This window comes from Panicum virgatum, chromosome 6N, assembly GCF_016808335.1.
Source record: "Panicum virgatum strain AP13 chromosome 6N, P.virgatum_v5, whole genome shotgun sequence".
Lineage (NCBI taxonomy): Eukaryota > Viridiplantae > Streptophyta > Magnoliopsida > Poales > Poaceae > Panicum > Panicum virgatum.
This window is the reverse complement of record NC_053150.1, coordinates 28,612,400-28,624,802: the sequence shown is the minus strand read 5'-3', so window position 1 is coordinate 28,624,802 and position 12,403 is coordinate 28,612,400. Positions and strand designations below refer to the sequence as shown.

At 45.6% G+C, this 12,403-nt stretch overlaps 1 long non-coding RNA gene across 1 annotated transcript; it reads right to left on the bottom strand.

Moving 5' to 3' along the window:
- Window positions 1-10,486: 10,486 nt before the first annotated feature.
- Window positions 10,487-11,637, bottom strand: LOC120679168. Its single transcript, XR_005677025.1, has 3 exons — window positions 11,180-11,637; window positions 10,836-10,942; window positions 10,487-10,758 (listed from the first exon to the last, which is right to left on the bottom strand). It is a non-coding gene; the product is annotated as an uncharacterized LOC120679168 (long non-coding RNA).
- Between the last annotated feature and the right edge of the window lie 766 nt (window positions 11,638-12,403).

The window sequence follows — 12,403 nt, the reverse complement described above, 5'->3', positions numbered from 1 at the left end:
GCCTAGCGTATGGTTTCCTTACCAATTCACCTAAGTAGTACACGTGACTCAGTATAGAATAACTTCCTTTTGAACTATCATGTGGAGGGGCCTTTCGTCCAGGTTAGTAACACCAACCGGGATAAAAGGGGCCTTTTATCCGGGTTGGTAACACCAACCGAGACAAAAGGGTCACCCTTTAGTCCGGATTGGTGTTACCACCCGGGATAAAAAGGGTTGGGCCTTTTGTCCCGTGTGGAGCCACCAACCCGGATAAAAGGGCTCCACCCGGGACAAAAAGCCCCTGTCCCCCCACGTTGGCCCGGCTAGCCGTTGGACTCGGGACAAAAGCTACCTTTTATCCCGGGCCCAATGATAACTGGGATAAATGGCCTGGAACAAAGGCCTATTTTGTAGTAGTGGTTTAATACTTACGGGCACTTACTGCACAATGGCTTCAATTAAAGGGCATCACAAAAGAGTGCAAATTGATGTGTGATTGGATAAAAAAAGGGGACAAGCCTATCACCTTCAGCATTTTCACACGGCACGAGCCTTTGGAATGCCGCTTGATTCGCGCCAGAACCTTGGACGTTATGCTCAGCATACTGAAAAGAGTCTTCCTTTCCTTCTGCCAAGGTTAGTGGAATGGTTTATCAGAATGGTGCTGCTGTTGGATTTTTTTTGGCTGCTCCATGTTTTGTGGGGCATTCCAGTTATTAAATGCTGTTATGCCCTTCTGTTTGTAACATATAGGATTTATTCATTTAGTTATAATTGTCTTCACATGATCATACAAAATGTTGAGCAGGTTAGCTCGACATGTCATGAGGCAATGGGTTGGCCATTTCGCATGGATAGCATAGATTCCTTTTCTTTCACTTAGTATTTATAATGCCGCTTGTAACCTTGTGCTAATCAAACTCGACTTTATTCATATCATTTAATGGTAAGCCTTGTGCCAGTGTTAAAAATTTTAGTCTCATTGGTGGTAAATATGCCAATCACTGAGGAATAAATTGTCCATTTTAATTCTATGTAGGTTATCATGATGGATCTGGCACCTATTTTGTTTTCATGTGTAGTAGTTGATTAACTGATTCATGATATTTCTCTTGTGCTGCAGATGTGGCTTGATCTAGTGGCTAGTAACTAATAAAAATGATGGTGGGAAGCTCCATGGATGCAGTTTCTTTTGGCTGGAATACTTTGCTCACTAATATGGGCGTCTAGGATTAGACATTACTCGTTTCGGAGTACATGCCTACCGCTGTTGGGCATGGTTGTCAAATCAAACTGTGACAACTGCTAGATTGCACTGTGCTATTTAAATCTGTTGCTGAAATGGCATATGTATCTTTGTGTTGACGACTAAAATTGGCACTGGTCGAACAGACCGGTCTGACCGGTGCTTGAGAGCGGTCTGACCGGTCTGGACCATGTAGCCGGTCTGGCAACACCGACCGGTCTGACCGGTGGGTCTGACCGGTCAGACCGGTCTACCTGGAATCCGAGTACAACTAGAACTCTTTGTAGATTTAGATGTGTAATAGGATTTCTTGCGGGATAAGTCCACCCCACCCTATAAATATAAAGGGTCACGGCCGATTAGGGTATCCAATCGATCAAATCAATACAACTTTTATCTTTTTACTTTTATCTTGCCCTAGCTTTTCCAATCTGCTATTTGCTGTTCCTCTGTCGTCTCTACGTCGATTGAGGGCGTTCTAGGTGGCCTGCCGACCCTAGAACAACCCTACGTGCGCCTGCCCCGATGGGTCTTCTCGGGCGACGTTCGTTGGTCTCACCGCCGGCCTGCTCGGCGACAACCGGTCTGACCGGTATACCCGACCGGTCTGACCGGTCTGAGCATCGGCGCTGCATTGTGCCGTCGCTCGCTGCGCGTTCAAGCGTTTTCGTGTGTTGGCCCTAGTTCTGCGCCAACATATTTTTGGCGACTCCGGTGGGGAAAAGAATCAATCGGCTGCCATAGCCGGTAAAATTCCTAAACCTAGTGATGTTGATGCCGCCAACATCCAAAGGCCGACTGTTCATCAACTTTCGGCCGAACAACAGAAGGCTCTTGATGATATCCAGAAGATCAGAGAGGAGAAGGAGAAGGAGATCCAGAAGCTGGAGGAAGAAGCCATGAAACAGTACATCTCATACTTCTCCATCGACCGACAAGGTAAGGTCACGACGGATGCCGGCTTCGATGCTTCACAGTTTGAGGTAAAATTCGATGAGAGCGAACAGCCCATTCTTAATTCTGAAATAGCTAATGCTATAGATGATGCTGTTTCTTCTCATGTGAATAATAAGTTGGAATTTATTGGTCAAAATATGCATGATATGTTTGATGATCGCTTTAGCCGAATTGAAATACATCTTGGTATGAAGTCTGTCGGTAATAATGCATCTACATCTAATACCGATAAGGCAATTCGTGGTTCGGCAATTCCAACTAATAATACTATTGTGACTAATTCGGCTAATCAGCAAAGCCGAATTAATTATAATGCATCACCTCATGCCAATGTGCCATATGGGGCAGCAAGTTCGTTGCGACATTCCACGCCGCCGAACTTTGCTCAACCTAGTAGTACACCGATCACAAATCGGCCTAACGCCGATGATGTTGGATCAGGTAGTATCAAAGAGGAGGTGATTAAGATATTTCGGCAAACTTTTGGTATAGAGCCTAAAGCCAAATGCCGATCTTATCAAAGGCCATACCCTGAGAATTACGATTATGTTGCATATCCTCAAGGGTTTAAAATTCCTGAATTTGTTAAATTCACTGGTGATGATAGTAGAACTACATTGGAGCATATAGGTCAATTTATTATACAATGTGGTGAAGTTAGTACTAATGATATTTACAAATTGAGGTTATTTCCTTTGTCTCTATCGGGTGCTGCATTTACATGGTTTATTTCATTGCCACCCAATTCAGTTTTCACTTTTGCTGATTTAGAGCAAAAATTTCATGATTATTTCTTTAGTGGTGAAACTGAATTGAAATTGTCACATCTCACATCGGTTAAGCAAAAGATACATGAAGGTGTTTCTGAGTATATTAGAAGATTTAGAGATACTAGAAACCGATGTTATAGTTTGACAATTTCTGATAGAGATTTAGCTGATTTAGCTTTTGCTGGTTTACTTGATTTTCATAAAGCAAAGTTAGAGGGACAAGAATTTCTAGATGTTAGTCAAGTCTTACAAAAGGCTCTGGCTAATGAAAGCCGAGCTAAAGAAGCTAGAGATTCTCAAAAGTCCAATGAAAAACCTAATCGTCTTGTTTATGTGCTCGGGTGTAATTCCAATTGTTCGGACGATGAAGGTAAAGATGTTTATACCGCTGAATTTGTTTGGTCCTCTAATGATAAACCTTGCGTTTGCGGTTCTTTTAAGCCGATTCACAAAGATCGGCAAGAAAGATTTACTTTTGATGTATCCAAATGTGAGAGGATATTTGATGAATTATATAAGAATGGGTACATCAAGATGTCGCATGTCATACCGCCGCTTGAAGAATTAAAGCACCGAGCTTATTGCAAATTTCATAATACTTTCTCTCATGCGACTAATGATTGCAATGTGCTTCGAAGGCAAATTTAATCGGCTGGTAACGAAGGCCGAATAATTGTTCCACAAATGCAGGTGGATCAGAATCCTTTCCCTGCACATACACATGTGCTTGAATTGAGTAATCCTAAAGTGTTAATTCGGCCAAATCAAGCCGAGTCAACAAAAAGAAAAAATATAATTATTGGTGAAGAAATGTCTGAGCCTTCGAAATCTCATCAGGAAGCTCTAGAAAAGAAGGTCCTTGAAGATTCATCGAAGAATTCAGCGCTCGGGGGGCGAGAACAGAAGAAAGACGCCAGATCTGCTCAGACCGGTCTGACCGGTCTGGAGACCGGTCCGACCGGTCCATCTGGGATTTCTAAAAAAAATTCCAGAAACAACAAAAAGGAGAGGCTGAGTTTTAAGCAACTCTTGGCCAAGTATGTGGAGAAAGGAGCTACTCAGAAACAGAAGAAGCGACCAGATCAAGCTAAAGATACAAATCCATCATCGAAGCATCGTGAGCAATCGGTTTCTCATGTTCAACAAGGTAATAATGCTTGTGCGCCATATTCATTTGGTGGGCCGACTGCTCCATGGTTCTGGTCGTATCCTTATTATTACACACCTATGGATTATAGTAGAATGTATATACATCCGTATTTTATTCAGTATTCTTCTATATGTTCAAGTTATGGTGCCTCTCAAAGACCGATTGTTGCTAGTAATAATCTGGTCAAAAGCAAACTTGATTGCAGCAAGGAGGGTGAGAAAGACATAAAGCAAGACAACAAGTATTTACAGCCGAGGTGGTGCCCTTCAGGCTTGTCTCACACCCAAAAGAGAAGGCTGCAGCGGATGCGCAAGAAGGAGTCTATGGAACAGCAAGCGGAGGTTGTACCAGCAAGGTCGACGACCATGAAGCTGGTATGGAGGCCTAAGCAAGTTGTTTCGTCATCAGTTTGAAAAAGAAGCAAGATATGGCCGATAGAATTCATCGCCCTTAGAACAAAATATGGCCGATGCATATTTATCATCGTCCTTAGACAATTTTGGTCCAGATGCTTGTTTTTTGGCATGCTAGCATCACCAAAAAACATGGAGGGCATATGTTGACGACCAAAATTGGCATTGGTCGAACAGACCGGTCTGAACCATGTAGCCGGTCTAGCAACACCGACCGGTTTGACCGGTGGGTCTGACCGGTCAGACCGGTCTACCTGGAATCCGAGCACAACTAGAACTCTTTGTAGATTTAGATCTGTAATAGGATTTCTTGCGGAATAAGTCCACCCCACCCTATAAATATAAAGGGTCACAGCCGATTAGGGTATTCAATCGATCAAATCAATACAAATTTTATCTTTTTACTTTTTTCTTGCCCTAGCTTTTCCAATCTACTATTTACTGTTCCTCCGTCGTCTCTACGTCGATTGAGGGCGTTTTAGGTGGCCTGCCGACCCTAGAACAACCCTACGTGCGCCTGCCCCGACGGGTCTTCCCGGGCGACGTTCGTTGGTCTCACCGCCGGCTTGCTCGGCGACAACCGGTCTGACCGGTCTGAGCATCGGCGCTGCATTGTGCCGTCGCTCGCTGCGCGTTCAAGTGTTTTCGTGTGTTGGCCCTAGTTCTGCGCCAACACTTTGGATTTAACTGCACCGTTAAGTTTTGTAGTCCAATCCTCATTTCGCACTTCGGCAGCAGCGAGACGTTCACCCGCTGTCGCATCCGTTCTGCATGGAGGATTTTATGGATTGGGACGACGGTCTGTGTGGCTGATTAGCTGGGTCCTTGCGTGGTTCGTGGCTCAAAAAATCCATCTGCCGCGTCAAACAGCGGAATGTTGCTCGTGCGGATGACATCAAAGGGCTTAAACTTTTGCGGATAATAAGGCCCATGGTTAACTCACGTCTTATTTGACGAGTTATCAGTGGCTATATCGGTTCCTTGCTGATAGGGAAATCGGTAGTTATCTATGTGGTATTCCAGTAGTCTCGGTGGTGAGTAGTAGCAGGTTCTCTTCTTCCATCCTCAATCCGCTTCCCTAACGCTGCTCATGCGCTAATCTGCAAGATTAAATCGTACATCGACTGCTGCTCCACTAATTGCCTTTGCCTGAGATTGACCTCTCCCCAAATCTCAGGCTTCTCCCTGGTTATCCATCTCCCTCCCTCCGTGCCTATGCGCATAATCCACCGCCTGCAGCCGATTCATCTCTCTGTCTTTCCCAACATGCTTTATCTGGTTGTGTTAAAAAAATGCTTTATCTGGTTGATGAATCACCAAGAACTTCTATTCTTGCCTCTTTCGCTCATTTCCTATTTCCTCTCATCGACATGGAAAACGTTAGATCCAACATCATGGACTCGCCACCCACCTGATCCACCTCCACCACGCCAGACAAACACATCGAACAACACTCTCCCTGATGCGGACCTTTCAAGGTCTCTGCAAGCTTTTCAGCTCTCATCACGTGCTGCCAAAAGCTTTCATCGTCAACAACAAGATGCAGTGGACACGTGCCGCAATTTGCTCACGAAAGTTGCGGATCCCCAGGGGACTGCAACAGAGATCAAGCTACAGCCTGTTAGAATCGAACTTCGGAACGCATGGAAGCAGAGCTATGGGTGAAGCCATCAATTTGCTACGGAGGCGCGAGCAGAGGATGCTGTTGCGGGTGCCTTCGACAGTGCAAGCAGCTTGTCGATCCCGTCGCTGAAGATAGGTCAGGTGCTCATCACGATGGGGCCCACCAGAGTCAACGTCATCGACTGGAAGTCCCACAACGGCATCTCGCGGCCTTCATGCCCAGGATGTTCCTGTTCTTCTCTGGTTCCGATCTCAGGCGGGTGCGACTGCGACGATTGGCGGGACTGCTGGTGCGATGGCTGACGGGTGCTGCGCGGCCTCTGCTCTAGCGGTCCAGTAGTCCAGGGCTCCAAGCCTCCAACTCCAGAGTCTAGACGCCCAACTCCAAACCTGCTGCTCTGCCCCAAGGATCCAATCTCGACAACATGGATAATGCACAAACTTATCGATTTGCAGCAGCAACACCAGACCAATGCAGTTAAGGAAGATTGTGCAGCACAATACCAGGTTGAGGACAGTCAAGGCCAAAGCAACCACTACTCTACACAAGAGGCAACCACTACTCTACAGGGCCACCACGACGCTACTACTCAGGCTCCGGCGCCAGCCTTTAAGGCGCCATAGGGGCCATGAGTCTACTGGCCTCGAACTCGGGCGGGAGCCTTCCTAGTTCTAAAAAAGACACGTCTCGTCCGGCTACTAACTTCAACCAATGCGCAGGTATGTTTCATCTCTGAAACCAGAAACACCACCGTTAAACGAACTGCTTGTCAATCGTTTTAACTACTTTGATGTGTTTGTGGTTCCAGCACAAGGCCAGTCCGGTGGCCTTTGGCTTATTTGGAACGATGAGTCGATGATGAAGACCCAACTGTTTTAGACCACTGTCACCACTATATCATGGCCAAGGTTTTGGGATTCGGGCCGAATGGGCCGAATTTCACCGAAATTCATCCATTTCGGTGAGGTCCAAGATGAAACTAAACCGGCCAAAAAAATTCGACCCAATTTGAATTTGCAACCCGGCCCAAGGTTCATACCAACCCACTAATACTTCTCATCACTATAAATACTCGAACTCCATCCGAAACCCTAGGGAATTCATTTTCTTCCCCGTGCTCTCTGGTGGCGGCCGCCATCAGGAGGCGGAGGCGCGGTCGCGCATGCCCGGAAGCCAATCCCCGTCGTCCTCCTCCCAGATCCACCCCTCTCCTGTGATGATGCGTCGGCATGAGTTGCAGCAGCTCGGCCTGCCCGTCGTCCTCCTCCCAAATCCACCCCTCTCCTGTGATGATGCGCCGGCAAGAGTTGCAGCAGCTCGGGCTGAAGCAGCACGCGAGGGCAAAAAGTAGATATACTTGTGTCGCTTGAGTTTGTTCCTCTCACTGCTCCTTTGACTCTTGGGCTTATTGGATACAGAGTACTTGTGTTGTTTGATCCTTTTCATTCGTTGATTGGTTGCAAGCACAAGCAATGTGTTAACTGGACTATTATGCATGCAGTGTTTTTGTTCCTCTTATCCCCGATGCTTGTATCACCTTTTTTTTAAAACAATCTCCCATAGAATGCCTATTTTTTTGTTTTGTGAAAAATTCAGTGCAAATTCGTCCAAATTCGGTCAAAATTCGGCCAAAATTTAAATTGGTTGACTGGTCAACTTCGCCCAATTCGGTGGGCTCCGAATTTTTTCAGCTTTTGAATCCCAAAACGATCATGGCTATGTGCATAAATAAACAAAGCATGAAGCAATTCGGTCTTATATGCATCTATGGTGACCGCCATCGCCATGCCACTGATAATATCTCGAGTCAAGTGCAAAATTTTCTAGTAAATAATCGACAATGCATGCTAATGAAAAGTTAGGTCCTAGAAGGGCCGATGTTAGACGTATTAACATTTTATGTGCTTATGTTAAACAATGTGGTTTCATTGATTTGGGCTATAGTGGACCGGTGCGGCTTATACTTGGACTAATAAACGTTTTAGCACTAACCGGACGTATGTGTTAAGTTTGAAAGAGGGATGGTCTCATCCATTTATTAGTCAACTTAACAACCGGTCCCGCCCAAGACCCACGTTCTCATGCCTAGACGTGGGCATCATGGGCACGAACTCAAGTTCATGGGAGATGTGGGAATTTTAAGCAGGAATGAGAGAAGTTAAACCTTGCTTTGTATCTATAAATACCCAAATGATCAATGAGAAATGAGTCCATTCACTGGTACATCCTGTGCTCATTACACATACTCACAACACGTTATCAGCAGCTCTACAACTGAGCACACAAATCACAAGGAGGAGATCGACGAGCAAGGGTAAGATGCCGAAACACTCACCCATTACGCTCGAAATTCGTAGTCATCTCCGTTAGCTGCTCCTGGATGGCCTTGTGCTCCACTGGGTCACCGTCATCGTCGTGGATGTCATGGTGGAGGCACTGCTGCAGCAGCTCACCGTGATGCCGAGGGAACTCCCTACAACACCACCGTCAACAACCTCGCCGTTCGCCTAGGACCACCAGTGCCGCCGGACCATTGCACAGCGCCTGGTCGTGTCTTGCTGAACACCCTGCACTATTGCACGCTCCATGGTGGACGGCAAGAGTGCAGGGCGACGACGACAAACCCTCGGCAGCAGCTGAGCACGCCAATGGCCACGCCTCTATACGTTGCACCCTATTCCCGACATACTCGCCAGAGACGCCACTGTACACACCGATGCCGTCGGTGCCACCAGGCTTTGAGCTTCCTTGTGGTAGGGCAAAGGCCCGGCCTTGGGCTCGTGCGCGCACGGGGGAGCCCAGAGCACAATGGCCGGTCAGGGTTTGTGGGCGCGCGTGCCGTGTGGCCACGGCGAGGCCATGCCGGCCGGCGGTGGTGCTGTTCACCGTTGCGATGCAGCAGTGGCGGGTTTGGGCGCCAAGGCGGCCAAAGGGCCTGCCTTGGGTGCCCCTATGCACGCTCGGGCAGCGCACACAAGGCGTGACTGCAACGACGGCGGCTGAGCTCGGTTGCCGGCGATGACAAAGCCATGCTCGGCTCCGGTGGGTTTGGGCGGCGGCGTGGCATCGAGGTCCTTGCAAGCAACAAACAAGGGGCTAGGGGAGGTCGTAGGGCTAGTTAAAGCTTGGCCATGGTGGCCAATTGTCGACGTCGGTATGGTGTAGCGGAGGAACAGGGCAACGGTGGCGAGGCTCACTGTCGGGCTCGTGGTGGTAGTGGCGGTGCAGTGGCGAGGCGACATGGGGGAGTCGAGGCCGTGCAGGGAGAGAAGCAACATTGTTGTCGTCGTACTGGTCGCCGACGTGGGAATCTGGCGGCGTGCGTGGATCCCTCCTCGCGGCGCTCCCCCTCCTCTCTGCTTCTCCTCCCCTTCTTGCAATTTTGGCGGCGGGGGCGAGGGAAACCCTAATTGGGGCTCTAGGGTTCCATCGGAGTGGAGCTGGGGGCTTTATAGGCGGCGGCCAGGGCAGCGGTGGGGCCTGGATGCCGAGGAGCGGCAGTGATGGGACGAGCGTGGAGCGGGGCGACGTGGAGCGCATCCAGGGCATCTCCGAGCCGGGCTTAAAATGGGTCGTTATCGAGCGTCAATAATCGACACATGGATGAAGGAGGACGAAGCTTAGTCTTCTATTTTTTTTATCTTAGATTTTTTCTTCTTTTGTTTTTGAGCTCCTCATTGTTGAGGATTAGAGTCTAATAACTCTTTAATAACTCTTTGTAACCATTGTATATATCCACAAGTTGAATATAGAAGACCGGGTTTTATCCTTAATTAAAAAAAATAGGCCTGGCCGACGGGATGCAAAAAGAGCTCTCGAGCGTGGCTCCCGGGATGCGAAAGTTTTTCTTGTTTCTGCAGGGCCAGACTCCCGTAGTGCGCTGGTGGAGCGAGTGGGTACTTACGTGGTGTCTGAAACTGATATGTGCATGCTACCATCTGACCAACCGAACACCGGCTCAATCTGACCAGGCTATACGCCTGCTGGCATCCAAACAAACTGACTTGCATAAACTCAGCCAGCCCAGCGGGAGGCGGCCATTTCTATTTGTCGCGCGCTACCCGCGGGCGAGCTATCGCAGAACACAGGCAACGCAGGCCGCAGCTCGCAGGGGGGCGTCTATTCGTCGCTTTAAGCGGCTTCCGACGATCCCATCGCAGAAACATCCGGCGGGCGAGCGGCGCACTAAAGCGGAACCTTTCTTGAAACATTTCAATTGGAGTGATAGAATATTTTCAATTGTTCTCAGAAGTAATTCTTGAAACTTTTATTTGGGAACATTTCAAATGGAGTTACATAACATTTTCAAGTGTTCTCAGAAGTAAATACTGGAACCTTTTTGGGAACACTTTCAAATGGAGTGTGAGGAACACTTTCAAATGTTCTCAGAATTCTGGTGCAGATGTTAAGAAAGATGGAACAAGAGAAAAGGTTCTATAATGAAATAGAGTAATAAACAGTATGCTTAGTTTTTCAGAGCTGCAGACACATGTAAAACTTAAGCCTATGTAACCTACTTGAACAGCAAAAAGTATCATCTCATAGAACCCGGTTACTTTGACACATTCTTGAGGTGCCACAACATAAAAGCTTGTCTTCAGAATTCATGGTAGGCCCTACAACAACAAAAAACATGATGAATTAGACCACCAAAAATTGTAAAAATTAAGAAAATGATAGTGCATGTATCCACATGTTGGTATCATGCATTATCATCATCAAATGTGATAACTGCTCTCTTCTCCCTGTTCTTCCTGTCAATCGTACTGGAACCCATTCTTGCCTTCCTTTTGGAATTAACTGCAGATTGAGTATTCTGAATAAGCAACAAGATGATAGTACTAATAAACTGTGAGGTAGTGCTATATGAACTGAATAAGAGAAACAAACAAAGTATGAAAAGCTATAAGAACGGGATAAGACCAAATTTTGGCTTTTATCTTGGCAAGCCATATCAACTGAATAAGCATATAGAACTAAACAAAAAGATGATAAACAAAACTTGAATAAAAAGAAGCAAAATGAATAGATATATACCTCTGCAATCAATTTCTGCTACATCAATGCTTGCTTCAGTATCATATCCCATTGCATTTGTGATTCCAGGAGTTATATCATCTTTCAAAATCTGGTGAAACTAAAAATATTGAATTACACTGATCTGCTTGATCACATGATTTGATGGAACTATTGAGAAGATTAATTGGAATGTCTCCAGAAGGAATACCAAGGATTTGTTGAACCATAAATCTGGTGAACCTGAAAGTCTATCCTCTGTGCATAAACTAATAAGGCTCAATGACAAGCAGACCCATCACCCATTCAAGAAAAGGCAACGGAACACTGAACTTGCGCATAGCCAAAATACTTTGAAAACCATTCTTTACAACAAAACCTTTTTAATCTTCTGATAGAGAATCAATAACTTTTTTAAACCGTTTAGTGGAAAAATGATTCTTCAAACGATCCATAACTGTTAGCACAGTGCAGAGATAACTAATAAAAAAACAAAAGCAACAAGTTAGAAACAACTTCAGGAGCAGGCTGGGGGGGGGATGGTAAAAAAATGGATGTATAAAGCTATTCAACCGGGAGATTTATGGTATAGGTACAGCCATGAATGCTAGGAAGTAGGAACCGAGCAAGAAAAAATGAATCTATAGAGCTAAAAAACTTTGGAACAAATGCATGCGTCCAGGAGCATAAATAAAGAGATATCTCTCTCAAACATAATAAAAAAGAATTTCACCCAAATAAGTAGATATCTAACCACTAATTTAAATTATATACAATTCAGAAATAAAAAGTAATGGTTCCAAATGTGTGTCTAGCTAACTACATACTTGAATTGAGACACATTTTGTACACAGAAAAGTACTGGACTCGGATGCGTACACTAAAAAGAATTGGATCGAGAACAGAATCTATATAAACGCTAAACTTTGGGCTACCTGATGAATCTCAAAAATAGATACAAAAAGAGATGAATGCTAAACCCAAAAAATATTCATCAAACAAATCAAATTGTTTGTTTCACAAATTCCAAATTTGTTTGAGAACAATTCAAAGTGTTTCGAATATTGGTAACAAAAATGTTCCCAAGAAAGGTTTTGCACTTTATGAAATGTTTGTAAACATTTCAGAATGTTACTAGATGTTTGAAACATTCTAGAATTATTTGGAAACATTTCAGAGTGTTCCCCAAAAAATATTCATCAAATAATTCAAATTGTTGGTTTCACATATTCCAAATTTGTTTGA